Raw genomic sequence first — 27,933 nt, 5'->3', positions numbered from 1 at the left:
GAGAAGAGTACAGAAAACCAAACAAACAAACAAAAAAACAAACAAAAAAATTTCAGGGAAACCAAAAATTTAGAATTATCATCCTTCCACATCCACACACAAAACTGAAGGTCAAAATATCTCAAATGAAAGAAAGCATATCAGAGGGGGAAAGGTGATTGCAAGTGATAAATAACCACTTCCCCAGAACAAAGTAGAAGAGGAGGTTAAGAAACACAACTTGGGGGCTGGCGCCGTGGTGTAGCAAGTAAAGCCGCTGCTTGTAGTGCCGGCCTCCTATATGGACACCAGCTCGAGGCCTGGATGCTCCACTTCTGATCCAGCTCTCTGCTATGGCCTGGGAAATCAGTAGAAGATGGCTCAAGTCCTTGGGACCCTGCACCCACATGGGAGACCTGGAAGAAGCTCCTGGCTCCTGGCTTCAGATTGGCACAGCTCCAGCCATTGCAGCCAATTGGGGAGTGAACCAGCAGATGGAAGACTTCTCTCTCTCTCTCTGCCTCTCCTCTGTGTAACTTTCAAATAAATATACAATGACTCATTTAGGACTGAGGTCTTGCATGCGGAGTAAGTGTACAACAACTCCTGCTCTAATTTAACAATTGAATCTCTTATGTATGATGTCAGTGATCACCCAAGACTCTTGCCATGAGTTGCCCAGGCTAAGGAAGCCTTTTGAGACCACAGTCTTTGTCAGTATTTAGGCAAAGCCAAAGGCAAAATGGAAGTTCTGTCCTCCCTTCAAAGAAAACTACATTCTTCTTGGATGGCTCCTTCTTTCCACTGGGGTATCATTCATGGCAATCCTTCATGTAGGACTTTTTTTATTTTTGCCACAGTGTCTTAGAATTCAATGCCTGAAATGTTTTCATGGGCTTTTCAACCATACAAGAATGCTGTAAGGGCTCATTCTGAGGTCACTATGCTATATAAAATGATTGTCATTCCATGAGTCTGCTGTATGAACTGCTTTCCAACTCAACATGTCTTAAATTGCAATGTCTGGTCTTACTCTAAGTCTCTTTTTTATTGTTTTTTAAATATTCATTTATTTGAAAGACAGAGTTACAAAGAGAGAAAGAGACAGAGAGATCTTCCAGTGGCTGGTTCAGTCCTCAAATGGCTGCAACAGCCAGAGCTGGACCCATCCAATGTCAAAAGCCAGGAGCTTCTTCCAGGTCCCCCAAGTGGTTCCAGAGTCCCAGTACTTGGGCCATCCTCTGCTCATTTCCTGGGTGCATTAGCAGCAAGATGGATCAGAAGTGGAGCAGCTGGGACTCAAACCCATGCCCATATAGGATACTGGCAAGGCAAGCAGTGGCTTTACCCTCTACACCAAAGTGCCAGCCACATGCACACAAATCTTAATCAGTGACTATCCCTGGTTTTAAACTGGAAGTTTTCTGGCAGAAAAATCACTAATTTCTCTGGTTTCATTTGAGGTACAGAAATACTAGCATGTTGCTTTTATTAACGCTGTAGAATGGTTATATACCTGCAAGGTAAAGCTATGCAGAAACTGGCTGTGTAACCCTTCTATTTATATATAAGATTGCTACAGCAAAACCCAGAACTAGCAAGTGTTTTTCTTAAAGAAATGCCTATGGTGGCTGATGTTGTGGTGTAGCAAGTAAAATTGCCACCTATGACCCCAGCATCCCATATGAGTACTGCTTTCAGTCTTGGCTGCTCCACTTCCAATCCAACACCTTGCTAATGGCCTTGGAAGATGACTCATTGTTTGTGGCCCTGGCTGATGCAGCCACCTGGGGAAGTGAACCAGCAGATGGAAGATATCTCTCTCTGTGTTAACTAGTAAGTAAGCAAATGAGTAAGTAAAAGAAATGCCTCCAACCTCCTCTCCTTTCATCCTAAAAATACCCCCACATTACCCCACAAATTTCACGAAGCAGTCTAACCAATCACTGTCCCTTTTCCCTAAGGATGGAGAAGTAACAAAAAATAAAAACATCTAAAATGAAACCCCTATAAAACAAAAGCAGGACCAAGCATCTCCTCTGTCTCCCTTAGACCAAGGCGTCCTTATCCATATTGTACCAAAAATAATTCACTGAATTGAGGGAATGATACAGCTGGCCTGCACACAAGAAGTCACTTTTCTACAACAGATAGAAGCCTGCTGGCCAATATTGTCTGGATGGGTTTATTTAGGGGAGTTCCACATCTAGGTAAGGAAACATCCCAGTCTGGGGCAGCAAATAACTACCAATTGTATGTAAACTCCCAGATTCACTGACGCCCACTTGAACACCATTACACTTCCCTAAAGAATATAGCATCTTCAACTAGGAAGATGAAGGTCAAAAGCATCACGAACCGATCAGGAACCTGGACACAAGCTGAACATGCATCTGTCACCTCTAATTTCAATCTATAAGAATCTTTGCCTCTAACTTCCTGGGGAGCCCTGGAGTTAAGTTCCTTCATCTGGTCTTTAAAATAAATACTTCTTTACTCCACCACACCAAAGCCAGTGATTGGCTTACTGTGTGTTGGGCAAGTATATACAGGTTTTAGGGGTTCTACAGCAACACCACCAACCAGATTGGAGGTATGTCCTGCAATAAGGGCAGAGATGGGACTTGAACCCAGGCATGCTGACATAAAAGATAGGCTTCTCAAGGAGTGCTCCAATCATTATGCCAAATCCCATTCCCTTACATTTTTAAACTAATTTTTTCTTTGAATTCCAGATAGACTGGACACAGCAGAGATCACCCATCTGCTGGTTCAGTCCCTAAATGTCCACAATAGTTGGGGCTTAGAGGCCAAAGTGAGGTGCCAAGAACTCATTCTAGGTGTCTCTCATGGATGGCAGTTGGGCCATCTTCTGTTGCTTTTCCAGGTGCATTAACAGGGAGCAGAATTGAAAGTGGAACAGCTGGGATAGGAACCAGCTCCTATATGGGATGCCAGTGCTGCAGGTGGTGGCTTACCCACTATACCACAGCATCAGCCATGATTATATTGCACACCTCTGCTTTTGAAAATATTTAGAAATAATTTGAAGCTGCAAATTACTGATTTGGGCTTGTGCTGTGGTGCACCAGCCTGTAGCATCTGCATCCCATATGGGAGCCTGGCTGCTCCACTTCTAATCCAGCTCCCTGGCAATGCACCTTGGAAAGTAGCAGAGGATGGCCAAGTCCTTGTGCCTCCACACTGATGTAGGAGATCCAGGACAAACTCCTGACTTTGGATTAGCTCAACTCTGGCAATTGGCATTTTGTGAGTGAGCCAGTGCATAAAAGACACAGCTATCTTTCTAGCTATCACTCTCCCTACCTCTTTCTGTACCTATTTCCAATAAAATAAATAGAAAAAAATACAGTGTGGCTTTGGGGGGCCACTACTCAACACTCCCTCCCCAGATTTAAAAAGTCAGTGATAGAGAATTAATGAAGGCATTAGTATAGGAGCTCACATCTTTTCCTCTTGCCTCAGACTAAACCAGCAGTGAGTGCTCCCCAAGTCTGTACTGCAAAATCCTGATAAATTTGTTATCACACTTTCATTATCTGCCAATCTCTGAATCTGTGTTGGGATTTCTTCTCCCAAACACTCTGGGATACATATAAAAACAACATAGCCCAGTGTAGCTTCATCTGATTAAAACACTCAGTGATGGATAATTGACTTTATATGAAAAAAATAAATAAGCCACCCAGGAACATCTTAGTAAATGATTGCTTCTCTGTTGCTAGTTAAGAGAAACTCCCAGGGAATAAGCACTTGGCCTGGTAGTTGAAGACCCACATTCCATACTGTGCTGTCTGTCTCAAGTCCCAGTACTGATTCTGTTCCAGCTCCCTGCACATGCACAACCACGGAAGCAGCAAGCTCAATAGTTGTCTCTCTGCCACCAATATGGGAGATCAGATGAGTGACCAGCTTCTGACTTTGGCCTGGCAAGTTCCAGCCCATGCAAAATCACTATCTCTCCCTCTTTCTCTCTTTGTTTATGTGTATGTGTCTGTCTCTCTTTGCCTTTCAAATAAAAATTTTTTAAAAATGAGAAACATCCTGGACTGCAACAAGGCTCATGTGCAGGATCATTTCCTCCATGTGGAAATGGCCCCAAGTCTTCCAGAAGCTGCAGTGGTGCTTCTTTAGCACAGTCTTGAAGGAAAAATGTTCTTGTATTTGCTGTAGGCACAGCACCTACACCACCTGGTGGATTAAGAATGTGCACCTCTTGGGTGAGTTCAGGATCAAACTCATTGTTCAGTGGCTTCTTGCTGCCCTCTGCTGGACTTCTGATGCAACTAATACATTTTTTGTTAGACACTGACAAACTGCTTACAGACCACCCTACACAATGAAGAATAGCAGAGTTGAAGTGATCCCAGTTTTCCATTTTAGCACTTAAAAAGCTATAGGAATTGAGAGGGATCATATTCGTAACCTGTTTAACTGCATCCTATTTTTATGTTTTATTTTCATTTCCTATCATCTTGTATTTTTTACTTTCACTTGTTATCTATTTTCTATAGCTCTCTATTTAGGAATATGTTGCTATTTTCCATATATATGTGCACTTCTCAAAGGTCCTTCTGTTATTGACACTCAAGATAAATCCCTGTGGTCATAGAACATTCATTGTTTTATTTGTATCTTTTCAGTTTATTTAGGCTCTTTTGTGACCTAGCAAAAGTTCTTCTGCAGAGTATTACATGTGCACTTGAACAGCAAGTGTATTCTCTTGTCCAACTATACTGTCAAGTTCTTTCATGATGTTCATGTTTCCTATATCCTTTCCAATATATTGCAAGCTACTTTGCAAACTTCTTTCCATTACTGAAAATGGCAAATACATGTGCCCTAATACTAGTTGACAACTCTACTTCTCCCTTTTTGTCTCTCTGTGACTCTGCTTTCAAATAAATCTTAAAAACATCCCTAAAGAATAACATTGAAATTTTCATTGCAAGTGCATTGGTTTGATTTTATCTTCTGTAATGTTTCTGAGTTCTAACATTTGTAATGGACTCATTAGGGTTTTTTGACATTTGAAATTCCAAAAGAGGGAAGGGATGGATGGACAGAGAGCAGCCACGTGTTGGTTCATGCCCCAAATGATCACAGTAGCTGGGGATGAGTTAAGTCAAAGCTAGGATCTGAGAGTTCAATCTAAGTTTCTCATGTGAGGGAAAGGGACGACTTGAAGCATCAACCCCCTGCTGTCTCTGTTAATGGTACACATGCCATGTAACAGACAACTAATTCTACTACGTTCTTATTTTTATCAGTTTGCTCTCTTTCTTGCCTAATAGCTCTAGTTTGAAGTTCCACTGCTACAAGCAAAAGAAATGATGAGGGCAGGCATCCTTATCTCCTTGATATTAGAGGAGACGTGGTGTGCTGGCTGCTGCGCACTGCCTGTGGTGACCATTGGAGGGTGAACCAATGGCAAAAGAAGACCTTTCTCTCTATTTCTCTCTCTCACTGTCCACTCTGCCTGTAAAAAAAAAAAAAAAAGAGAGAGAGAATGTGAATAATTCTCATTTGAATATTCCAGAATTAACATACATCAAATGATCACATCATACCCTAAAGTATCTACAACTATTTTTCAGTTGAATATTTATAAAGGCAAATATTATCAGGTTACACTAAAAAAAAAAAAAAAAAGAAAGAAAGAACAATATAATCTATACAGGACTAAAACTTTTTTTTAAACTTTTTTGTATTAATACAGAGAAATGTTTCATGCATTCCATAGCAGGATAAAACTTGAGGGGCCAGCACTGTGGCATAGCTATAATTCTAACATTTGAAGCTAAAAAAATTTTTTCAGAGAAAACTCAAGCCGAAACAAGAAAGCAGAAGAAATAAACAGTAAAATGGAGAAGGTGGAGACAGGAAGGGGTAATTCTCCCCATCTTCATGTAGGAAAGAAGCAGTGCTGTGATGCTAGCATGTGGCAAGGATGCCTCCCCACCAAGACCCTACAATCTCTGAACCTTGCCATCAACCACCATACTCACATATGGATCCTCTTTGGACTCTGCTGATGCCTCTGGGACAGTCATACAACCCCTGCTGTGCATGTAAGCCAAGCCCAGGAAGAGCCAGTTCAGATTTACCACTCACATGCTCTTGTCTGTTGGCTGGCAGGGTGAAAAACCCTGCAGGGTTTACTACATACCAATTGTAAGAAGGCAGCATGTTTGAATATCCTGGGGATTTTGTATTTTCACCTGGGTCAGAGACAAAGGATTGTGCTGCTTAATGCTGAACACAGTTGCTCCATCAGCAAAATGATTTCCTTCTTTTGCCTGGAAATGCAGGGGCTACACAAGGGGTACAGATAATATTAAACCTTTTAAAGTGTCCAGGTCCTGCTGCTCCTCCAGGGTGAAGTCCACAGTCCACACCTGTAACAGTGCATTTCTCCGAACGGTATCAGCTCTGGGTCACAAAGAAGGATGTCAGGGAGTTCATTCTTCTCTTTATGTCTATCTTGCCTCTTATATAAGATGAAGCTAATTTTTGTATGCTATAGGCCAACAGAAAGGAAAATGACAAAACATATCAATTTCATATTAACCTTGCAATTATGAAATTGACTATAATAGAGTTTCCCTTATTCAGTAAAAGATCACAGTGTAATCTGTAGACATAAGTGTAATGTGTAACTGAAGGGTGTTAGATCAAGTGAGACGTCCATTCAAAGTAGATCAGGCTAACAATGTTTAAAAAACTTTGGAAGGATGGCCTTGTGGCATAGTGTGTAAAACCACAGGGAACCTGTTTAAGACCCAGTTGCTAACTTCCTTTCCAGCACTCTGCTAATGCACCTGGGAAAGCATAAGATGGCCCATGTCCTTGGGCCCCTGCAGCCACCTGGGAGACCTGAGAGAAGTTCCTGGCTCCCATCTGTTCCAGTTCCAGCTGTTGCCACCATCTGGGGAGTGAACTAATGATGGAAGGTCTCTCTCTCTTTCTAAATAAATCTATTAAACAATAAATTTTAGGGGATGGTATAGTGCCACAGCAGATTAAGCTACCATCTGAACCCACAGCATCCCACATGAGCACCAATATGAGCCACCCTACTCCATTTCTTATCCACTCCCTGTGAATAAATTTGGAAAACCAGTGGAAGATGGCTGAAGTACTTAGACTTCTGCCATCCACCTGGGAAACTTGGAAGAAGTTCTGGGCAGGTATTGGCCCAACCCCAGTCATTATAGCAATTTGGGGACAACCAGCAGATGGGACGTCTATCTCTTTCTCTCTCTCTGTAACTCTCTTTCAAATAAATAAAGAAGTAGTAAATAAAACTTTTTTGGATCATCAGGTTACACTTCACAGAAAAGACATATCTCTTCATCAATGTGTCCTCATGAATATAAAATTGCAAAACACACTGGCAAAAAGGCAAAGAAAAAACTAGACCAAGTGATGGGAACTACAAATGCACCATATCTAGGTGAGTGGTCCTGGACTGTGAGGAGAAAAAAACAGTAAACATGTTCAAAGAAGTGTTAACTGAATGAATCACTGTTTTTGAAAATTATTTATAAACAAATGTATACTTATAAGCTTTTTCATATTTCTTCCAAAAATCAATGTAATTGCTATTGTTTACATGAAAGATATTGTGTATGTCCTCAAACAGGGCACATAAACTTGGAAAGTTATCTTAGAAGATGTGCATTTTTTTAAAGATTTTATTGGAGCTGGCACTGTGGTACAGTGGGTTAAAGCCCCAGCCTGCAGTGCCAGCATCCCATACAGGCAACAGTTTGAGTCCCGGCTGCTCTACTGCCAACCCAGCTTCTGCTGTGGCCTAGGAAAGCAAAAATGGAAGATGGCGCAAGTGCTTGGGCCCCTGTACCCATGTGGGAGACCCAAAAGAAGCTCTTGGCTCCTGGCTTTGGTTCAGCTCAACTCTGGCTGTTGCAGACATTAAGGGAGTGAACCAGTGGAAGGAAGACCTCTCTCTCTCTCTGGCTCTACCTCTATCTGTAACTCTATCTTTCAAATAAATAAAAATAAATATTTAAAAATAACAGATCAAAGGGACAAGATTTTATTGATTTATTTGAGAGGTACAACTACAGACACAGAGAGGGAGGGATAGAAAATATTTCTTCCATCTGCTGGTTAACTCCCCAAATGGCCTCAATGGCCAGAGCTGAGTCACTCAGAAGCCAGGAGCCAGGAGCTCCTTCAAAGTCTCCCATGTGGGTGCCAGAGCCCAAGCACTTGGGCCATCTTACACTATGTTCCCAGGCCACAAGCAGAGAGCTGGATCAGAAGGTGAGCAGTCAGGACACAAACGGGTACCCATATTGGATGCTGGTGCAACATCACCGGCCCCCAGAAGATTTGAATTTGAGAGTCAACGTCTGGAAGGAGAATGAAGAAATAGAGAGGAAGAATTGGAGAAGACATGATGACCAACCATTAGGCATAGAGTAGTCAGAATAGTGAAGAAAAAGACAGGAAGCATGAACACAATTTGGTACGAATTGGTTACGCAGAGGGTTGAAAGTGGAGTTCAATTCCATGATGTGTACATGAAAGACTGTGTGGACACTTGCACAGGAAGTTGAAATTGGAAAAAAAAATCAACAAGAATATGATGCAAAGAAGTGAGACTGGTACCCATATGGGATGCTGGCACTACAGGCTATAGCTTAATTTTTAAGTCTTGAAAAAAAGATTATTTGCACACAATTTATACCTGCAAGACTCAAAGAATCTCCTGAGAACACCTATTTGGTTGGTTCAATAAAAAAAGAATATTGGAGCCAACATTGTGGTGTAGCAGGTTAATCCACTGCTGGCAACACTGGAATCCCATATAGGTGCCAGTACAAAACCTCTCTGTACCACTTCCCATCCAGCTCCCTGCTAAGGTATCAGAAAGCAGAAGATAACCTAAGGGTGTGGTCTCTTCCACCCACGTAGGAGATATGGAAGAAGCTCCAGGATCCTGGTTTCAGACTGTCATAGCAGCAGTCAATGCAGCCATTTGTGTAACGAATCAGCAGACAGAACCTCTCTTTCTCTCCTCTTTCTGTAACTCTTTCTTTCAATTTAATAAATAAACCATTAAAAAAAGATGAAACATGACCACTGCTGGACAATAGTGGGAGTCAGAGAGTATTCTTATTTTATATATTATTGTTTAACGTTGCCTCCTCCAGTTCTTCTAAAAAGTACAAGCAATCCTTTGGGAAATGATAGCAATCTGTCATCTCCAAAGTAACTGATACCTGAAGGTTATGGCCATGACAACACTGTTTAATATGTGAACAGTTAAATAGACCTCAAATGCTTTCAAATGCTCAAAATTGGCCAAAGGAAAGGAGAATGAAGCATATATAAAACATGTTTAAAAAAATCATAAAATGAAAGATTAAAACATCATCTCAAAAAGTTGACTCCAGGCTGGCACCATGGCTCACTAGGCTAATCCTCCACCTGTGGCGCTGGCACACCGGGTTCTACTCCCGGTCGGAGCACTGGATTCTGTCCCGGTTGCTCCTCTTCCAGTCCAGCTCTCTGCTGTGGTCTGGGAGTGCAGTGGAGGATGGCCCAAGTCCTTGGGCCCTGCACCCGCATGGGAGACCAGGAGAAGCACCTGGCTCCTGGCTCCTGGCTCCTGGCTCCAGATCAGCGTGGTGCACCGGCCGCAGCACACTGGCCGCAGTGGCTATTGGATGGTGAACCAATGGAAAAAGGGAGACCTTTCTCCCTGTCTTTCCCTCTCACTGTCCACTCTGCCTGTCAAAAAAAAAAAAAAAAAAAAGGTTGACTCCATCTAAAACTATGAAAACATATATCTAAGTCCACTTTTTATTGTCAGAAGCAATCCAACTGACAAAAAGTACTGAGGGTTTAAGCCATAGAGGCCAAGGGTGATAGATAGGAAATACAACACCTAAGCAATCTAACCCCGAGAGTCTTTGCCAAAGGCTGCAATGTGGATTGCAGAGGAAGGATACTGCAGAGGGCAGGGACATGTGCAGTGAGGATGCATAATCAAGGCCTCAGTAGAGTGTGTGCCATGTGAACTTAGGTCACTCCCTATTTCTGCCTCCATGATAGACAAATTGCTATGATGACCCCCCCCTTCGTGACTTCCTGCTTTTTTCAGATCATAAAGGAATCTGAAAACCTGAAGAGTTACTCTGGTTATCTTACTCATGCTTTCACCCTCTACATGGGGTACACAGAAGGCACATAACTTGTTTCCTCTGTTAACAGGTCTATGTATCAAGGGAGGCTACATCTGGAGATAACACGGTTGCCTGGCATTATTCTAGATTCTGGATTTGAGTGTAAAATGATGGAAACATGGAAAATTGTGGTCTCTGGTGGGATGGCCTGCGCTGCGGCTCACTTGGTTAATCCTCTGCCTGCAGTGCTGGCATCCCATATGGGCACCGGGTTTTACTCCTGGTTGTTCCTCTTCCTGTCCAGCTCTCTGCTGTGGCCTGGGATGGCAGTGAAGGATGGCGCAAGTGCTTGGGTCCCTGCACCTGCATGGGAGACCAGGAAGAAGCACCTGGCCCCTGGCTTCAGATAGAAATAGATTCACACTAAATTTTGTAGCATATAAGTAGCTGATACTAAGTGTGAAAAACTTGTATAATGCCCACATTTGGTTACACAATCCATAGAGATTATTAGGGAAAAAGTGTAACCATGAACAAGGAAAAGTCTTCCAAAACAGTGTTTGTTCCAAATCAACTGTGGTTTCTGAAATGGGTCTCAAAATACAACTTTTAAAATAAATGTGGTGAATTAAATAACCCTACTCAAACATAAATAAATAAACCAGAGTTTGTGACGTCTACAAATCATTTGATATTTGTCAATGCACTTCACCATAGCTCTAGATATCAAATATGACAAACTACATTTCACATTAATTGGAAAACAATAATTTTTAAAAAAAATCATAGTAGACAAGACACACACCCTGGTATTTGATGTGAGCCTCCCAATCAGCAGCTTAAACTGATGCAGCACAATCCCTGCCCCACCGCTCCTGGTTTTGATTTAGCCCAGACTCAGTTGTGAGCCTTGGAGGATGAAAGCACTGTATCTGTTTGTGTCTCTGCCTAAAATATATAAAAGAATAAATGAAAGAAATGTACTACTCCACTCATAAGCAGGATGCAGCTACAGAAGAGATGTTGACTCTAAGCCCCTCAACGTCCCTTAGGATTAAGAGAATGGGGTCTCTGAGGGGAGAATGTTGTAGGCAGGCATATAGAATAAAATTCATTAGGTGTGTGAGCTAAAAGACCACACTTTCACCATGCCCCTGTGTGACCTCATACCCCTACCTGGCCACACCTGTGTCTCCACTGGCCAATCAGGTTAATTAACCTCTCCCCTTTGGAAGTGGAATAAAAGTCTGGGACATGGTGTCCTTCTCTCTCCTTTCCTTGGCCTTTTGCCAGTATGGGGCTTGCTGCGGCGCTGCACGTCCAGGGCTCATGGCCTTTGGGCCACCCACCCCATGCTTCCTGGCCTAGATATTCCTCCATGTGGCTGGTTCCTAGTACTCAGCATGAATTCAGATTTGCTTCTCTCCTGTAGATAGGGTTCTCATTCTCCTATGCATTTCTTTCACTAAATAAAAGCTTAAAAATGTAAAAAAAAATTTGGCTGTCTTCTGCTCTTTTCCCTATTTCTAAACTTTGCAACACAAGCAACCACAAATGCGCTACATTAAAATAGATTTGCTTACTGTGGACATTGCAGGGAGGTTTGAGGGTAAGAAATGCCACTTGTGATAACGTCATTGCATACTGGAGTGCCTTGCTGGAGCCTGCTTGTCCTACCTGATCCATCTTCCTGCTAATGTTCATCCTGAGATGATGATTCAAGTACTTGAGTCCCCCCCATAAACATTGTAGCTGCAAATGCAGTTTTCGGATGCTGGATTTAGCCTGTCCTAGCCACAGCTGCTGCAGGCCCCTGGGCAGTGAGCCAGCAGATGAGAAGGTCTTTCTGTCTCTGCCTTTCAAATAAATGAAAATAAATAAGACATTAAAGAAAAATGACAGCAAAAGAGAACAATTAAAATATCCTATTTTAATGAATTCTACTATATAAATTATCGTGTTCAATGTGGATTATCTAAATATACCAATTAAAAGAGATTGAAACAGCCAAAATAAAGCCAAGACCAAACTATGTGTGATCTGTAAGAAAACCATTTTAAATATAAAGACACGAACAGATGATCTGATTCTGAGTTAATTAAAGAAAAAATTGGATGCCAGCATTATAGCGCTATATCAAGATTAACTTCCTACTTATGATGCTGGCATCCAGCAGAGTATCAAATATCAGCTGCTCTGTTTTCAATTGAGCTCCCTTCTAATGTCTAGGAAAGCAGTGATGATTGTCCTAGTACCTGGCTCCTGCCACCCATGTGGGAAACCCAAATGGAGCTCAGGTATTCTCCAGATGAAGAGTTAGGGTCCTGGCTTAGGCCCAGCCCAGCCCAATCCAGCCCATTGCAGCCATTTGCAGAGTGAACCAGAGGATGGTAGATCTCTTTCTCTGTCACTCTCCCATTCAAATAAATAAATATTTAAGAATGAATAAATTTCACTTGCATATGAAATGTGAAAGATCTGCATTACAACATGGTGACTCCACCATCATCAAAAACAACTACATGATAGAATGCATATGGTGGTGAGGTTTATTTCACTTCTACACACATATTTATCACCACTAATGTGTTAAATTATTCCATTTTTTTCAAGTGAAAATATATAAGTACATTAAGAGTAGGATAAACACAAAGATAGCTTCAGTTCTGATTAGGATTTAGGTCAGAAAAATTTTAAGTGTTACACAATGAAACTGAAGGCAGTTTTCCAAAAGGATAGTACACTGTTTCCTTAGCATCAATCCGTGCAGAGTAAAATCCATACAACTGAATGGGCATTACAGATACATCAGTGGTAATCAGTACAAATAAATATAAAAGTGGAAATACCAAGTCACTGGAAACTGGTATTTAGTAATGAATAATCAGAGATGCCAGTTACTACTAGATGGAATAAGAAAATAAGGTCATCCCAGTGTGGACAAGTCACAAAATAGACATCAATGAAAATTTAGTTAATCCCTCCACTCTATGAATACTTCATATTAAATATGAATTTATCCACAACCTGCAGCCTAACAATATTTTTCTCACATATTTAAAATATTTGCCATGCATTAGCACTGGTGGGGAATTAAAAAAAGTAACAGTCACAGACATCGAATAATAATCTAGAAGAAAGCAACGTTCCATAACTCCTGGAACCACTGACGTGAACTGCCTGAACGACAACCTAGAATAGAAACATCTGGGGAGGCCGGCACCGTGGCTCAATAGGCTAATCCTCCACCTTGTGGAACCGGCACACCAGGTTCTAGTCCCGGTCGGGGCGCCGGATTCTGTCCCGGTTGCCCCTCTTCCTGTCCAGCTCTATGCTGTGGCCCAGGAAGGCAGTGGAGGATGGCCCAAGTGCTTGTGCCCTTCACCCCATGGGAGACCAGGAGAAGCACCTGGCTCCTGCCTTCGGATCAGCGCGGTGCGCCGGCTGCAGCACGCTGGCCACAGCGGCCATTGGAGGGTGAACCAAGGGCAAAGGAAGACTTTTCTCTCTGTCTCTCTCTCTCACTATCCACTCTGCCTGTCAAAAAGAAAAAAAAAGAAAAAAATCTGGGGAAAAAACACTCAAGGCAAAAAAGGAAGACATCTTTTTAGTGTAAAATATCAATAGTTAGTATCAGCATCCTGAAAAGTTGAAAAGCCAAGAGACAAACACAAGCAAAATTCTTCTTTGGAAGAAGCAGATCGCAAACTACAAAAAGAACCACAAAGAATTAGACCTGGTCACTTCTGAGGGCAGTGGGGGAAGAAATCAGGAAGACACCTGAACTGACAAATGCCCATTCATTCACTTGGGTAAGCATTCTGTGGGTGTTTATATTTTTATGTAAAGTCAGCAGAAAATAAGGCTACTGAACAGTAATCAGGCCCTTGCTTCTCGACAACTGGATTCGCCAGAGAGGAAAGCATTTATTTCAAGAGGCCGGCATCTTGGGGAGAAAGAGATCTCTTCATCTAAAATGTGCTCTTTCCACCCAACAAGCCATCAAGAGCTGTTTCTAAGAACATGGGTCGAGGGACAGACACTGGTATATGGGGTAAAGGCACAACCAGCAGTACCACTGTCACATATGGGCACCAGCTGCTCTGCTTCTGATCCAACTCACTGTGAATGCAGCTGGGAAATCAGTGGAAGGTCACCCATGTGCTTGGGCCCCTGGCACCCCCTTGGGAGACCTGGGAGATGCTTCTGACTCCTGGATTTGGTCTGGCCCAGCTCAGGTGATTGCAGCCATGTGGGGAATGAACTAGCTGATGGAAAATCTCTCTCCATCTCTTCCTCTCTATCTCTTCCTTTTGAATAAAATAAATAAATCTTTTTTTAAAAAAATGGGTAGCTTCAGATGGAGGTTAGAAATCAAAGGGATTCTATCTAGTTGACAATTTGGCAGCTGTTCAGGCTTTGCACTAATAAGTGCTCATCTGGGGATATCCAAGGCATCAACCAGGTGAAGATGTTTTGATGGGGCTGAAGCTCCTTTGTTAGCTGGGTCAAAGCCTGCTATTCTGGGCTGGTGCTGTGGCACAGCAGGGTAAAGACCAGGCCTGTGGCACCAGCATCCCATATGAGATGCTCCTTTTCTGATCCAGCTCTCTTCTGTGGCCTGGGAAAGCAGTAGAAGATGGCCCAAGTCCTTGGGCCCCTGAACCCACATGGGAGACCCAGAAGAGGCCCCTGGCTCCTGATCAGCTCAGCTCTGGCCATTGCAGTCATTTGGGGAGTGAACAGTGGATGGAAAACCACATAGGATCCCTGATCATTATAATAATCACTTACATAATATTAAGTCAAATTATGTATAAATATATTAAGTATATTGAATATGTAATTAATAGACATAGACATTTAAAATATATTAAAAATCTCAACTCTGAAAACTCAGTTTTCTAAACCCAAAGTCAGAGAATACATGAGATAATCTTGACAAAACACAAAATTTCTTTCCCTTCTGTAATAACCAAAAGGTAAACAAAATTCTTTTGTGCTGTGTTTCTTCTAATGGGAAGCTCCTCCAGATTACTTAGAAGTTAAACCCAATGGAAAGGTACCCAAACTTAGACACTGGAGGCTGTGAGCATTCAACATTATAAAAGAATGAAAAAACTTAGAAAAGATTACACCTGTTGCCGGTACTGTGGTTTAGCAAGTAAAGCCACCGCCTGCAATGCTGCGATCCCATATGGGGGTCAGTTCACGTCCACTTCTGATCCAGCTCTCTGCTATGGCCTGGGAAAGCAGCAGAAGATGGCCCAAGTTCTTAGGCCCCTGCATCCCTGTGGGAGACCCAAAAGAAGCTCCTGGCTGCAGCTCAGTGCAGCTTTGGCCATTGTGGTCATCTGGGGAGTGAACTATCAGATGGAAGACCTCTCTCTCTCTCTCTGCCTCTCTGTAACTCTGCATTTCAAATAAATAAATACATCAAAATTAAAGAAAATAATACACCTTAGAAACAAAAGCAGAAGGGCCGGTGCCGCGGCTCACTAGGCTAATCCTCCGCCTTGCGGTGCTGGCACACCGGGTTCTAGTCCCGGTGGGGGCACTGGATTCTGTCCCGGTTGCCCCTCTTCCAGGCCAGCTCTCTGCTGTGGCCAGGGAGTGCAGTGGAGGATGGCCCAAGTCCTTGGGCCATGCACCCCATGGGAGACCAGGAGAAGCACCTGGCTCCTGCCATCGGATCAGCGCGGTGCACCGGCCTCAGAGCGCTGGCCATGGTGGCCATTGGAGGGTGAACCAATGGCAAAAAGGAAGACCTTTCTCTCTGTCTCTCTCTCTCACTGTCCACTCTGCCTGTTAAAAAAAAAAAAGCAGAAAAAAATCCATAGAACAATTTAAATACATCTAGAAAAGTCAGGTGTAGGGGCCAGTGTTGTGGCGTGAGTGTAAAAGCCACCACCTGTGACACAGGCATTCCACATGCACACTGATTCTAGCCCTGACTATTCCATTTCTGATACAGTTCCCTGCTAATGTGCCTAGAAAACCAATGAAAAATGAAAAAGTCCTTGGGCCCCTGACAGCTAGGTGGGAGAACCAAAAGAAGCTCCTGATTCCTGGCCGTTGTGGCTCAAGTTCAGCCATTGTGACAATTTGGGGTGTGAAGCAGTAGACCAAAGATCTCTGTCTCTCCCTCTCTCTGTAAACTCTGCCTTTCAAATAAAAAGAAAGCTTAAAAAATATTAGGTGTAGGGGTTGGTGCTGTGGCGTAGCGGGTCAAGCCACTGCCTGCAGTGCCAGCGTCTCATAAGGGCACTGGTTTGAGTCCTAGCTGCTCCATTTCCTATCCAGCTCTTTGCTATGGCCTGGGAAAGCATCAGAAGATGGCCCAAGTCCTTGGGTTCCTGCACTCACTTGGGAGACCTGGAAGAAGCTCCTGGCTCCTGGCTTCACATCAACACAGCTCTGGCTGTTGCGACCATCTGGGGAGTGAACCAGCAGATGGAAGACCTGTCTCTCTCTCTCTCTGCCTCTTCTCTCTCTGTGTAACTCTGACTTTCAAATAAATAAATAAAGCTTTTTAAAAAATTAGGTGTAAAGATCAAGTACTCTTATTATCCCTAGTCTCCTAAGATAAATATTTCTTTCAAGATTAATTTATTTCCAAGGTAGAGTTACAGAGAGAGAGAGAGAGAGAGAGAGATCTTCCATTGGCTAGTTCATTAGCCAAATGGCCACTACAACCAGAACTGAGCCAGGCAGAAGCCACTGCCAGGAGACTCATCCAGGTCTCCCACATGGGTGCAGGGTCCCAAGGACTTGCACCATCCTCTCCTGCTTTCCCAGGTGCATTAGCTCAGAGATGAATCAGAAGTGGGCCACGAGGAATCAAACCAGTGCCCATATGGGTTGCTGCCATCACAGGCAGCATCTTAACCCGCTGTGCCACAATATCAGCTGTAAATACAAGCATTTCTCATGACAGGCCATAACTAAACAATAAAGGAGGAGAAAATAGCTTATAAGAGATGGCTAGTTGTGGGAAAGGAGTCAACCAAATGGGAACTGTAAGAAGCTGCAGTTGAGAAGATGGTTGAAAATGTTATTAGAGGGGCCAGGCACTGGAGCGTAGTAGGCTAATCCTAGGAAAGCAGAGCAAGATGTGCTTGAGAATGGGGGACCCACAAGAAGCTCCTGGCTCCTCTTGGATTGGCTCAACTCCAGCCATTGCGGTCATTTGGGGAGTGAACCATGGATGGAAGACCTTTCACTCTGCCTCTCCCTCTCCTTCTCTCTCTATCAAAATTTTAGGCACTGTGGTATAGAAGGTTAAGCCTCCTCCTCAGTGCCAGCATCTCATGTGGACTCTGGCTCAGTTGAGTCCCAGCTGCTCTACTTCTGATCCAGCTCTCTGCTAATGCACCTGGGAAAAGCAGAGGAAGGTTGCCTAAGTACTTGAGTCCCTGCAGCTGTGTAGGAGACTCAGCAGGTGCTCCTAGCTCCTGCTTACTGGCTCCTGCCTGACCCAACCCCCACCCATTGAGGCCATTTGGGTAGTGAGTCATTGGATGGAAGAGCTCTTTCTTTTCCTCTTTCTCACTTTGTATCTCTGCCTTTCAGATAAATAAATCCTTTTTAGAAAGTTATCATACTTTAAAATCCAATATTAAAAATCTCTAGCAAATATTTATCATTAATATTTATATTTTCTAAAAAAACTACTGATTTAACACAGGGGACTAAATCCTAGTTTTATTTATTTGAAAGACAGAGTTACAGAAAAATAAAACCAATGAGAAAGAGATTGTCTATCTGGTTCACTCCCCAATCATCTACAACAGCCAGAGCTGGGACAGGGTGAAGCCAGAAGCCAGGAAAGTCCATGTGGTTCTCCCACATCTGTGGCAGGGGTCACAGCACTTGGGCCACCTTCTGCTATCCCAGGCACATTAGCAGGGTGCTGGATTAGAAGTGGAGCAGTCTGGACTCAAAGAAGCACTCTTATGGGATGCAGGTATGATAGACTGCACTTAACCTATGATGCTGCCCCCACTTTGAAAATTCTTAATGTCAGGGCCAGTGTTGTGATGTATGGGTAAGGCCACCACCTGTGATGCTGGCATCCCATATGGGCACTGGTTCATATCACAGCTGCTCTACCTCAGATCAAGCTCCCTGCTAATGGCCTGGGAAAAGCAAAGGAAAATGGCACAAGTGTTTAGGCCCCTGCTACTGATGTAGGAGACCTGAATGGAGCTCCAGGCTCCTGCCTTCAGTCTGGCCCAGTGCTTGATTATTACAGACATCTGGGGATGAACCAGTAGATGGAAGATGTCTGTCTCTGTCTCTCTAACTCAGCCTTTCAAATACATAAATAAATCTTTCAAAAATTCTAGACTTTGGGATATTGACTTAGAATTATTTCTTATTGGGGCTGGTGCTGTGGCATAGTAGGTTAAGCCTCCACCCGCAGTGCTGGAGTGCTGGCATCCCATAAGGACACTGGTTCAAGTCCTGGTTACTCCACTCCAATCCAGCTCCCTGCTAATGACCTAAGAAAGCAGAGAAGGTGGCCCAGAGTCCTTTAGCCCCTGCACCCATGTGGGAGAGTGGGAGGAGGCTCCTGGCTTCTGGCTTGAGATCTGCAAGGTCCAGCCATTGCAGCCCTCTGGGGAGTGAACCAGAGGATGGAGGACCTCTCTCTCTCTCTCTCTCTCTCCTTCTCCCTCTCTCTGTGTGGGGAGCAACTGGGAGCAACTCGGACTAGACTAAGTTACTGGAATTAAGACTTATTCTATGCATCTGCTCTCCCACAATATGGCGCTGGGAGAGGAGGAAACAGCTTCTACACAGCTGCCTCCAGTTCAACCAATAAACTGTAGGACCTGCTCCTGATTGGAGGAGAGCAGCGTACTCGGTGTGTGGGTAGCAGAGTTTGGATTGGTGGAAGAGGACTATAAAGGAGGAGAGAGACAACATGCACCAGGAACATCTATCTGAAGGAACACCTGTGCCAGGCGCCTCCTCCCACTCTCACGGAGGTGGAGGGATGGTAGCCAACCCGGGAAGAACCAGCAGCAAACCCGGGGAGGGCTGAGCAGACAAAAAAACAGCGCAGGGTCCTGTGTCGTTTCTCCACGAAGAGGGGGAGTGACATAATGGTGCCGTGACTCGGATATGAAGCCTAGGCAGGGTTTGGTGTCATTCCTCCACGAAGACGGGGAGCGACATAATGGTGCCGTGACTCGGATAGGAAACCTAGGTGGGAAGAAGCGGGAAAATACCAGAGAGAGAGACTAGCAAAGAGCCTAGGGAAAAGCCAGACGGAAAAGGTGCCGGAAGAAGCTATTGAAAGCCTAGGCATAGACTCGGATACGGACTGTGGGAAAGCTAGAACAAACAGACTCGGACACGGACTGTGGGGAGAAGCCAGGAGAAATGAGAGGAGAATATTGTTGGAAGAAAACTTAGGGAAACATACCGGGTAGAGAAAAATATGTTAGGGAGGATGTAGGCGCGGGGGCAGGCTGAGGCGGAAACGTAAGCTAGCTTGGAATTCTTCAAGTCAGCCCGGGGAGCAAAAGGCGAAAATCTGTAACCAGAGGCAGAGACGTGGGCCGCCAGGTTGGAATCCGTCAGATTAGCCTGGGGAGCGGAAGACGGGAAGCCAAACCGAAAGGCGCAGACGTGAGCTAGGTTGAATTCATCAGGTTAGCCCGGGGAACTTAGACTGAATGCCAGTGGCAGAAACGTGAGCTGGGCTGTGTGATTCACAGAAGCCGCCGCATGCAGAGAGAGCACGGGGCGTGAATAGATAGGGAACGCGGGGCTGGCGCGAAGGCCGAGGTGCGGGCACGAAGGGCGTGGAGACCGCGGAGCGCGCAAAGGGCGTGGAGACCGCGGAGTGCGCAAAGCCGAGCCGTGCAGAGCCGGGAAGCCGCCGCAGGTGAGGCACCGAGAAGCAGCCTCGGGGCAGGCACCAGGAAGCCGTGGGGATAAGAGAAATAGAAGTTTAGAAGTAAAATGAGAGAAATAGGAATGCTGGCAGATAGAAGTAAAATAGGAGAAATAGGAATGCCCGGAGATAGAGAAAGAGAAAAATAAGGCCTCCCCACAACATGGCAATGAGAGAGCTTGGATTCGGTCTGCCTGATTAGTAATACAATAAGCACCTGCTGGTGGCTAGCAGCTTACCCGCTGCAGGTCACCGAAGACAGGCACGTTATCAACACCAATAAGTCTCCCCACAATACGGCAATGAGAAGGCTTGGATTTGGTTTGCCTGATTGGTAGGGCTTGTAAGCACCTGCAGGCAGTTCTAGCAGAGTAGAGCATGTGCTGCAGGGCACCGAACACAGGCACGCATCAGCGCCTTAAAACCTCCTCACAACATGGCGAAGAGAGGACCCGGATTCGGTTTGCCTGACTGGTAGGGCTTGTAAGCACCTGTGGGCAACTCTAGCAAGCAGAGCAGAGTGTGTGCCGTGGGGCACTGAAGACAGGCATGTATCAACGCCAAAAATAAAAAGAAAGGGGGATCTGTGGGGAGCAACTGGGAGCAACTCGGACTAGACTAAGTTACTGGAATTAAGACTTATTCTATGCATCTGCTCTCCCACAATATGGCGCTGGGAGAGGAGGAAACAGCTTCTACACAGCTGCCTCCAGTTCAACCAATAAACTGTAGGACCTGCTCCTGATTGGAGGAGAGCAGCGTACTCGGCGTGTGGGTAGCAGAGCTGGGATTGGTGGAAGAGGACTATAAAGGAGGAGAGAGACAACATGCACCAGGAACATCTATCTGAAGGAACACCTGTGCAGCCCCCAAGAGAGCCGGCCGGTGGTGTGCCACTCCCCGGCAGAAGTGGGGAAAGTGGCAGAGGGCCCGCCCCTCCACGGAGGTGGAGGGATGGTAGCCAACCCGGGAAGAACCAGCAGCAAACCCGGGGAGGGCCGAGCAGACAAAAAAACAGCGCAGGGTCCTGTGTCGTTCCTCCACAAAGAGGGGGAGCGACATAATGGTGCCGTGACTCGGAAATGAAGCCTAGGCAGGGTTTGGTGTCATTCCTCCACAAAGACGGGGAGCAACATCTCTGTTATTCTGCTTTGCAAATATTTAAATAAATAAATCTGAAAAAATTATTTCTTGTCCTTGGTAACTTACTGTTTAGTGAAAACTTAGCAAGTAATTTTGAACAGCTATATGTTAACAACTTATGAAAACATTTACCAGGCTGGTGCCACAGATCACTAGGCTAATCCTCCACCGTGCAGTTCCAGCACACCAGGTTCTAGTCCCAGTCGGGGCACCGGATTCTGTCCCGGTTGCCCCTCTTCCAGGCCAGCTCTCTGCTGTGGCCAGGGAGTGCAGTGGAGGATGGCCCAAGTGTTTGGGCCATGCACCCCATGGGAGACCAGGAACAGCACCTGGCTCCTGCCGTCAGATCAGCATGGTGCACTGGCTGCAGTGCACCAGCCACATCGGCCATTGGAGGGTGAACCAATGGCAAAAGGAAGACCTTTCTCTCTCTCTCTCTCACTGTCCACTCTGCCTGTCAAAAAAAAAAATTTACCAAAAGGCCCAATGGCTTCTATATATTTTAAGCCAAGAGTACATGTATTTAGAAAAATCTTTTACATTTAGCAATTCAAAAAAAGTCATCCTACTGCAGAGTAGCCCTTGGTCTCTCTAGCTGTTACACTGCTTTATCTCTCTTCAGCCACTCTAAGTCAGAGATGCTCTTATCCCTGGGCAGGAAAACCTCAGGTCTAATTGCATAGGGTCCCCAAATCTGTAATCCATCCGTGATCACCTTGAGGAGAGGATCTGGGTTGTGCATGGCACAAGCATCATGAGCCATCGGGGTGGGATTCCCTTTGTACCCACAGTCATCCTCCTCACCTTGCACAGCTCATACTGGGCATTCTCTTCAGTGTGTGTTCAGTTTGTATACCACCTCCAGCTCATGTCTGCCACCACGTGGCTTCTGCTGTGATGTAGTGAACAGCAAGATGGCCCTGTGGTGTCAAAGATCAGGCAGAAATGCTCACCTGTTGGCTTGATGCTGATGTTTGCTCCATCTCACACATATCCATGAATCCAGCAAGGCTTGCAGCATCAGCTTGAACCTTGCTGTGGATTCTGACCCAGCACTGCTACATTATCTTCTCTACCTCCTCTCCAGTCAGTGCATACTTGAGTCTATTTCTCAGGAAGGTGAGGAGAGGGAGACATCCCTTAGGTTGCAGGGACCTGAGGATGCACAAGGTGCCACAGCAAAGACCACCAATTCATTTTTCAGCCATTATACTTACATTGCCTGAGAAACTAACATATTAGATAAGTATGGTTATTCTCTTAAGTCATGATCTTGCCACAGAACAACTTTAAATTGGACTTCATAGGAAGCAATGAACACTGCATCATCTTTTCATCTGTTGTTTGTGCTTAGGTGAAAATTACGTTGTGATTTTAAATAACACAAATAAGCACAACCAACTTTTACACATACAGCAGTACACACACATAATGCATAGCATACATTATGACACAGAAAAATATAGAAATCTCTGCAACTCTTTTTAAATCTTTTAATCAGGCCCTATGGCTCACCATGTGGGTAGCCAATTGCACAGGGATGAATGTTGGTAAGAAGAGCTTATTTCTAGAAGCTGGCATCTTGGGAGAGCCAGAGAGAAAGGTCCTCCACCAGCTGAACCACCCCCAAATGGCCACAATGGCTGAGGCTGGGCTAATCCAAAGCCAGGAGCCAGGGCCTTCCCCATATCTCCCACATGGGTACTGGGTCCCAAGCCCCCCTGGGCATCTCCCACCACATTCCCAGGCCACAAAGCAGAGAGCCAGATCAGAAGAGGACCAACAGGGACATGAAACAGTGACCACATGGGATGTCAGCACTACAGGTGGAGGTCCAGCTCTATATGCCACAGCACAGCCACGAGAGAGCTCTTGATATAAAATGTTCTATCTCTGTTAAAGGGTTAATTTTTTAAGATTTATTTATTTATTTGAAAGTCAGAGTTAGAAGAAGAGGTAGAGATAGAGAGAGAGAGAGAGAGGTCTTCCATCCAAAGGTTCACTCCCCAATTGGCTGTGATGGCCAGAGCTGTGTCAATCCGAGGCCAGGAGCCTGAGATCATTCTGTGTCTCCCACTTGGGTGCAGGAGCCCAAGGACTTGGGCCATCTTCTACTGCTGTCCCAGACCATAACTGCTTAAGGGTTTCTTAAAGGACAAGGGTAGCTTCAGGTGGAGGTAAATAAAACAATGAGTCACCTTAATTGACAATATGTAAATGCCCAAGCTTTTTTCTGATGAGGCCTCTTAACCAGGGGGCTCAGCATCAGTTGGGTGAAGGCTTCTTTGTCAGCTGGGGCAAAAGTCCACCATTATACAAATGCTACTATTCACCAGAGTAATTCAGGCAATATACAATATCAGTAATTGTTTTTTGCTATATAAAATGTGAAAAGGAAAAGAGAAGGAGGATGGCTTTAGTATGGTTAAAATTCCTTTTTAAAAGCTCCAATCAACTGAATATAATTACTTCCTGCTGTTAGTAACCTCAATTAACCCTATTGTTCCTGAAAAATTTACTTGAGCATTTAACTCAGAAAGCAACTTCAGTCCCAGTGATGGTACTGGACACTAACATACATAAAGATAATTATATCCTCATTTCAGATTCAGTAAGCACTCTGTTGGAAAAACATCTTTTATTGCTTTATTAACTCTTGTTCCTCACAGTCAATTTTATCAGAGGCCTTTGTGGAAATTTACAATAGATTTTTAAAAAAAATTTTTTTAATTTATTTGACAGAGTCGGTGAAAGAGACAGAAAGGTCTTCCTTCCATTGGTTCACCCCCCAAATGGCCACTACAGCGGGTGCTGTGCCAATCTGAATGAAGCCAGGAGCCAGGTGCTTCTTGTTTCCCATGTGGGTGCAGGGCCCAAGCACTTGGGACATCCTCCACTGCCTTCCTGGTCCACAGCAAAGTTGGACTGGAAGAGGAGCAACTGGGACTAGAACTCGCACCCATATGGGATGCCAGTGCTGCAGGTGGAGGATTAACCAAGTGAGCCACAGTGCTGGCCCCTATGATAGATTTTTTAAGAGACCAGGGAGCCCCAGGGTCTCTGCTCTACCACTGGGCTGAGGCAGAGCTGAAGCTTCTGCATTTTCTAAATTGACAAGGACTCCTAACCTGTCTCCTTGGGCATCAACAGCCACAGACACAGTTGCTGGAAGGTTTAAGGGATTTAAATGCTTACTCCATCCCATTTACCAGAACTCTCACAAAACCTCTACTGTTAGAAACCCACTGACGCTGTGGCATATTGGGTAAAGCAGCCACCTGCAGTGAGTGCCAGCATCCCATGTGGGTGCCCATTGGGGCTGGTCCTGGGTGCTCCAATTGTGATCCAGGTCTCTGATGTGGCCCTGGGGGAGCAGTGGAGGATGGCTCAGGCCCTTGGGCCCTTGCATTGGGTGTGTGTTGGGGGGGAACCCAGAGAAAGCTCCTGGCTCCTGGATTCAAATCAGCCCAGCTCTGGCCATTGCAGCCATCTGAGAAGTAAACCAGTGGATGAAGGACCTGATGGAACAAGGAAGAAGGACATAAGCCTCAGCCATTCTCCTGCATTGAGCGAAAGAGATAAACATTGGAATGTACTCTTTGACCTAGAAACACAATTGGAGGGCCTGCGCTGTGGCATAGCGGGTAAAGCCGCTGTCTGTAGTGCAGGAATCTTTTAGGGGTGCCGGTCTGAGTCCTGGCTGCTCCATTTCTAATCCAGCTCTCTGCTATGCCTGGGAAAGCAGTGGAAGACAGCCCAAGTCCTTGGGGCCCTGCACCCATGGGAGAGACCCAGAAGAAGCTCCTGGCTCCTGGCTTCAGATCGATGTACCTCTCTCTGGCCATTGTGGCCATCTGGGGAGTGAACCAGAGGGTGGAAGCCTTCTCTCTCCCTCTCTCCCTCTCCTTCTCTCTCTGCTTAACTCTGACTTTCAAGTAAATAAATAAATCTTTAAAAAAAAAACAAAACACCTCAATTGGGTCTCACACTCTGCTGTCTTCATACTCCACCCCTTACAGCCACCTGAAAGACCAGTTCCAGGAATTCCCCTCTGCTTCCTGCCCCCTACCTCACCCCCATCCCCAGCCTTCCCTGGGGGTCAGGGCCTTCTGTCAGGTGTTCCATCATGGGTACGTGGGCAGTTGCAGTTGGTTACCATCTGTACGGATTTATTTTCCCTGAATAAATTTGGTCCGGCTATAAATTCATACACTACCTCCTCTCTATTCTGTGCCTCTTTTCCTAACAGGACACCCCCCCCACCTCTGCCTCTCTAACTCTGCTTTTCAAATAAAATAAACATTTAAAAATCCCACTTAATGAGGCCGGCACAGTGGCACAGTGGGTTAACGCCCTGGCCTGAGGTGCCGGCATCCCATATGGGCGCCGGTTCTAGTCCTGGCGGCTACACTTCCAGTCTAGCTCTCTGCTAGGGCTTGGGATAGCAGTGGAAGATGACCCAAGTCCTTGGGCCCCTGCACCCATGTGGGAGACCCAGAAGAAGCTCCTGGCTCCTAGCTTCGGATCTGCTCAGCTCCGGCTGTTGCGGCCATCTGAGGAGTGAACGAGCAGATGGAAGACCTCTCTCTCTGCCTCTACCTCTCTCTGTAACTCTGTCAAATAAATAAAATAAATCTTTAAAAAAAATCCCACTTAACAACCACCTTCTCTTAAATTTAACACATATGCAGGCCATGCAATATTACAATAGAACACCATGTTTTTCTTAGTCATAAGATCTTAACTATATCCTGCCCAATCAGCCACGATGCGACTCAAGGTGATTTTGGATGAAAATTAAATTGAACCACTCATATTTCACCCAAGAGGAAGAAATCCTCATACAAACAACCAAATGAGTACTCTTCCAAAAAATATCCAAATTTCCTCACAGGGAGGCTGAAGTAAAAATCTTAGAATCCATCTCCTACACACCAGTACCACAAAAAATGACCTAAACCAGGTCCAAATGCCATGAGCCCAAAGAGCAGAGACAGAAATTGCAGGTATGACCCTGGTTCAACTTACCCAGTCTCAGAGCTGTAGACTCCGGACACAAAGGGGAGCCATTGACTCCCCGCAAGGTAGCTAATGCCACAGCGGGAACAGAAAGGAAAGTCCCGGAGAGAAAGTGCTCTCAGAAGCTGCGGGGATGTCCCCAGAGTCCCAGCCAAAATGTTAGCTCAAAAGTGGCTCTGGAGTGGAGGTACAAGTGACCATTGCTGTCCTTACTAATGTGAAAGGGTTAAGCCACTTGAAAAATACATTCCAGGGGCCAGCGCTGTGGCTCAGTGGGTTAATGCCCTGGCCTGAAGTGCCAGCATCCCATATGGCCACCAGTTCTCATCCCGGCTGCTCCTCTTCCCATCCAGCTCTGTGCTATGGCCTGGGAAAGCAGTAGAAGATGGCCCAAGTCCTTGGGCCCCTAACCTGTGTGGGAGAACCCGGAAGAAGCTCCTGGCTCCTGGCTTCAGATCGGTGCAGCTCCACCTATTATGGCCAACTGAGGAGTGAATCATCGGATGGAAGGCCTCTCCCTCTCTCTCTCTCTCTGCCTCTCCTCTCTGTGTAACTCTGACTTTCCAATAAATAAATAAAATCTTTAAATAACAACAACAACAACAACAACAACAAAAATACATCGCGGACTTCTGGGCTAGCTCACCAGTGTTGTTTCCAGACACATAATCCGGCTCTGGATGCTCACCGCTTCAATTCGCCATAGCTGAGTGCTGGCCAGAGGAAAGGGTGTATTTCCAGAAGGCAGCTGCAGTCTTGGGAAAGAAAGTCCTCCCAATCCAAAGAAGCCTTTTTCTACCCAACCGCACAGCACAGAGGATGTTTAAAGGGACAGCAGTAATTGGAGCACCAGGCTTGAAATAAAACAATGAGTCTATTCAATTGACAATTATGCAGATTTTCAGGCTTTGTTCTGAGGAAGGTCCCACCAGACAGTCAGGGGAGTCCAGGGTGTCAGGAGGGAGGTGCTTTCTACCTCAGTTGGGGGAGGGTTCTCTGTCAAAAGCCTGCCCTTCCAAATCATCTCCTTTCTTTCAGTAGGCTTGCGAAACTCTTCTGCAAATATTACTCACAAGATTAGGGGAAGGTAGGATGCCTTCATTAGGGTTACCATGCTGTTGGAGGAGGGTGATCAGGGCTTATAAAGAGGTTGTAATGCAAGGGGTGCTGGTGTAAGGACTAAATGGCCTAATGGGGAGTCCTTGGAAGAGTGGACAAGATGCTTGCTTCTCCCCAGAACCTGTCTATTAGCAAGACAGAAGTGGTGATCCCACTCCCCCAGTTTCTAATTTTATCATGAGAATAGCAAGGAAGCAATGCTCTGCCCTTCTGAGCATCTAGTTTTATCAGGAGAATAGAAAGAATTTGCCTATCCTACTATTCAGCTGGATTTTTGTTTTATCAAGAACAAGCTAGACAGGATTGTTGATGGGTTTTGTCCCCAGCCTCTGACTAATTGTTAGCTGTTATTATTCTGCTCATCCAAATTGCGGTTAAAAAACTCCACTCCATTTTTCAGGTCTCCCTCTCTTGGGGACCCCTAGTGGCTGCTGTGGCAAGAGGTTTCTCATGTAAATAAATCTTGCTTTGTTCACTGCATGTCCACATTAAATTCCTTGTGAGACAGGCACCCCAGGCACCTTCCTTCATCACCATTTTCCCCCATTACTTTGGTGTGGTGAAGTCATGGAAGAGTTGACAGCCTCT

General features: G+C 45.1%; 1 long non-coding RNA gene across 1 annotated transcript; it reads right to left on the bottom strand.

Annotated features, from left to right (window-relative positions):
- Positions 1-534: 534 nt before the first annotated feature.
- Positions 535-27,201, bottom strand: LOC138848191 (uncharacterized). The gene is made up of 4 exons (XR_011385991.1): positions 26,873-27,201; positions 22,161-22,362; positions 6,344-6,520; positions 535-5,479 (listed from the first exon to the last, which is right to left on the bottom strand). It is a non-coding gene; the product is annotated as an uncharacterized lncRNA (long non-coding RNA).
- Positions 27,202-27,933: the final 732 nt, after the last annotated feature.

The sequence above is a fragment of the Oryctolagus cuniculus genome, unplaced genomic scaffold (assembly GCF_964237555.1).
Source record: "Oryctolagus cuniculus unplaced genomic scaffold, mOryCun1.1 SCAFFOLD_35, whole genome shotgun sequence".
NCBI classification, from domain to species: domain Eukaryota; kingdom Metazoa; phylum Chordata; class Mammalia; order Lagomorpha; family Leporidae; genus Oryctolagus; species Oryctolagus cuniculus.
This window is presented reverse-complemented; position numbering and strand designations above follow the sequence as displayed.